This window comes from Nematolebias whitei, chromosome 1 (assembly GCF_014905685.2).
Source record: "Nematolebias whitei isolate Nwh7 chromosome 1, NemWhi1, whole genome shotgun sequence".
In the NCBI taxonomy this organism is placed as follows: domain Eukaryota; kingdom Metazoa; phylum Chordata; class Actinopteri; order Cyprinodontiformes; family Rivulidae; genus Nematolebias; species Nematolebias whitei.
Window position 1 is genome coordinate 93561714 of NC_056498.1, and position 3915 is coordinate 93565628.

A 3915-nucleotide genomic window follows, 5' to 3' on the forward strand; every position below is an offset into this window, starting at 1 on the left:
CAGTCAAGGAAACACACCACAAAACTGATTCTTCGCCCAACAGCTTACTCCAAATTGGAACAAACCAGTTCTTCTTGTGATTATATATTTTTTTCAAATCCCCCTCCTACATTGCCGGCCCTCTTCCTTGTTAGCAGTCTTGTAAAACTGGTTGAAAACAACAAAGTCCACGCTCAATAATCCAGGTATACAATTCAACATTTTTCAGTGAGGTCATCTGGACAGTTTCTTTGTTTTGTGCAGAAATGTTTCGCCTTCGATCTGGAAGGCTTCATCAGTCAAGGAAACACATAGCAAAACTGATTCTTCCCCAAACAGCTTAATCCAAAGTGGAACAAACCAGTTCTTCTTGTGATAAGATTTTTTTTGGAACACCCCCTCCTCCATTGCCAGCCCTCTTCCTTGTTGACAGTCTTGTCAAACTGGTTGAAAACAACAAAGTCCATGCTCAATAATCCAGGTATACAATCCAACATTTTTCAGTCAGCTCATCTGGACAGTTTCTTTGTATTGTGCAGAAACATTTCGCCTTCGATCCTGAAGGCTTCATCATTCAAGGAAACACACAGCAAAACTGATTCTTCCCCCAACAACTTACTCCAAAGTGGAACAAACCAGTTCTTCTTGTGATAGGATAATCTCTTTGTTACACAGCCTCTTCCATTGCCAGCCCTCTTCCTTGTTGACAGTCTTGTCAAACTGGTTGAAAACAACAAAGTCCATGCTCATTAATCCAGGTATACAATCCAACAGGTTTCAGTCAGGTCATCTCAACAGTGTCATGGTTTTGTGCAGGAATGTTTCGCCTATGATCCAGAAGGCTTCATCAGTCAAGGAAACACACAGCAAAACTGATTATTTCCCCAACAGCTTAATCCAAAGTGGATTAAACCAGTTCTTCTTGTGATAAGATTTTTTTTTTGGTAATCCCACTCCTCCATTGCTGGCCCTATTCCTTGTTGACAGACTTGTCAAACAGGTTGAAAACAACAAAGTCCATGCTCAATAAACCAGGTATTCAATCCAACATTTTTCTGTCAGGTCATCTGGACAGTGTGTTGGTTTTAGGCAGAAACATTTCGCCTTGGATCTGGAAGGCTTCATCAGTCAAGGAAACACACAGCAAAACTGATTCTTCCCCCAACAGCTTACTCCAAAGTGGAACAAACCAGTTTTTCTTGTGATAGGATAATCTCTTTGGTATGCATTCTCCTCCATTGCCAGCCTTCTTCCTTGTTGACAGTCTTGTTGAACTGTTTGAAAACAGCAAAGTCCATGCTCAGTATTCCAGGTATACAATCCAACATTTTTCAGTCAGCTCATCTGGACAGTCTCTTTGTATTGTGCAGAAACATTTTGCCTTCGTTCCTGAAGGCTTCATCGTTCAAGGAAACACAAAGCAAAACTGATTCTTCCCCCAACAACTTTTACCAAAGTGGAACAAACCAGTTCTTCTTGTGATATGATAATCTCTTTGTTACACAGCCTCCTCCATTGCCAGCCCTCTTCCTTGTTGACAGTCATGTCAAACTGGTTGAAAACAACAAAGTCCATGCTCAATAATCCAGGTATACAGTCCAACATTTCTCAGTCAGTTCATGTGGATAATGTCTTGATTTTAGGCAAAAATGTTTCGCCTTTGATCCAGAAGACTTCATCAGTCAACGAAACACACAACAAAACTGATTCTTCCCCCAACAGCTTACTCCAAAGTGGAACAAATCAGTTCTTCTTGTGATAAGATTTTTTTTGGTACACCCCCTCCTACATTGCCAGCCCTCTTCCTTGTTGACAATCTTCTCAACCTGGTTGAAAACAACAAAGTCCATGTTCATTAATCCAGGTTTACAATCCAACATGTTTCAGTCAGGTCATCTCAACAGTGTCATGGTTTTGTGCAGAAATGTTTCGCCTTCGATCCAGAAGGCTTTATCAGTCAAGGAAACACACAGCAAAACTAATTCTTCCCCCAACAGCTTACTCCAAAATAGAACAAACCAGTTCTTCTTGTGATAGGATAATCTCTTTTGTTACGCAGCCTCCTCCATTGCCAGCCCTCTTCCTTGTTGACAGTCTTGTCAAACTGATTTAAAACAACAAAGACCATGCTCGATAAGCCAGGTATACAATCAAATATTTTTCAGTCAGCTCATCTGGACAGTGTCATTGTTTTGTGTAGAATCGTTTCACCTTCGATCCAGAAGCTTCATAAGTCAAGGAAAAACACAACAAAACTGATTCTTCCCCCAACAACTTACTCCAAAGTGGAACAAACCAGTTCTTCTTGTGATAAGATTTTTTTTGGTAGAACCCTCCTACATTGCCAGCTCTTTTCCTCGTTGACAGTCTTGTTAAACTGGTTGAAAACGACAATGTCCATGCTCAATAATCCAAGTATACAGTTCAACATTTTTCAGTGAGGTCATCTGGACAGTTTCTTTGTTTTGTGCAGAAACGTTTCGCCTTTGATCCGGAAGGCTTCAACAGTCAAGTAAACACACAGCAAAACTGATTCTTACCCAAACAGCTTAATCCAAAGTAGAACAAACCGTTCTTCTTGTGATAGGATAATCTCTTTAGTACTCAGCCTCCTCCATTTCCAGCACTCTTCCTTGTTGACAGTCTTGTCAAACTGGTTTAAAACAACAAAGATCATGCTCGATAAACCAGGTATACAATCCAAGATTTTTTTAGTCAGCTTATCTGGACAGTGTCTTTGTTTTGTGCAGAAACGTTTTGCCTTCGATCCAGAGGGCTTCATAAGTCAAGGAAACACAAAAAAAAACTGATTCTTCCCCAAACAGCTTACTCCAAAGTGGAACAAACCAGTTCTTCTTGTGATAGGATAATCTCTTTGTTACTCAGCCTCCTCCATTGCCAGCCCTCTTCCTTGTTGACGGTCTTGTTGAACGGGTTTAAAACAACAAAGTCCATGCTCAAATATCCAGGTATACAATACAAAATTTTTCAATCAGCTCATCTGGACAGTGTCTTTGTTTTGTGCAGAAACGTTTTGCCTTCGATCCAGAAGGCTTCATAAGTCAAGGAAACACACAACAAAACTGACTCTTCCCCAAACAGCTTACTCCAAAGTGGAACAAACAAGTTCTTCCTGTGATAGGATAATCGCTTTAGTACGCAGCCTCCTCCATTGCCAGCCCTCTTCCTTGTTGACAGTCTTGTCAAACTGGTTGAAAACAACAAAGACCATGCTCGATAAACCAGGTATACAATCCAGAATTTTTATTCAGCTCATCTGGACAGTGTCTTTGTTTTGTGCAGAAACGTTCTGCCTTCGATCCAGAGGGCTTCAAAAGTCAAGGAAACACACAAAAAAACTGATTCTTCCCCAAACAGCTTACTCCAAAGTGGAACAAACCAGTTCTTCTTGTGATAGGATCATCTCTTTGGTACGCAGCCTCCGCCATTGCCAGCCCTCTTCCTTGTTGACAGTCTTGTCAAACTGGTTAAAAACAACAAAGATCATGCTCAATAAACCAGGTACACAATCCAACATTTTTCAGTCAGCTCATCTGGACAGTGTTTTTGTTTTGTGCAGAAACGTTTTGCCTTAGATCCAGAGGGCTTCATAAGTCAAGAAATCACACAACAAAACTGATTCTTTCCCAAACAGCTTACTCCAAAGTGGAACAAACCTGTTCTTCTTGTGATACGATAATCTTTTTGGTGCGCAGCCTCCTCCATTGCCAGCCCTCTTCCTTATTGACAGTCTTGTCAAACTGGTTGAAATCCACATAGTCCATACTCAAGATTCCAGGTTTACAATCCAACATTGTTCAGTCAGGTCATCTGGACAATGTCATGGTTTTGTGCAGAAATGTTTTGCCTTCGATCCGGAAGCCTTCATCAGTCAAGGAAACACACCACAAAACTGATTCTTCGCCCAACAGCTTA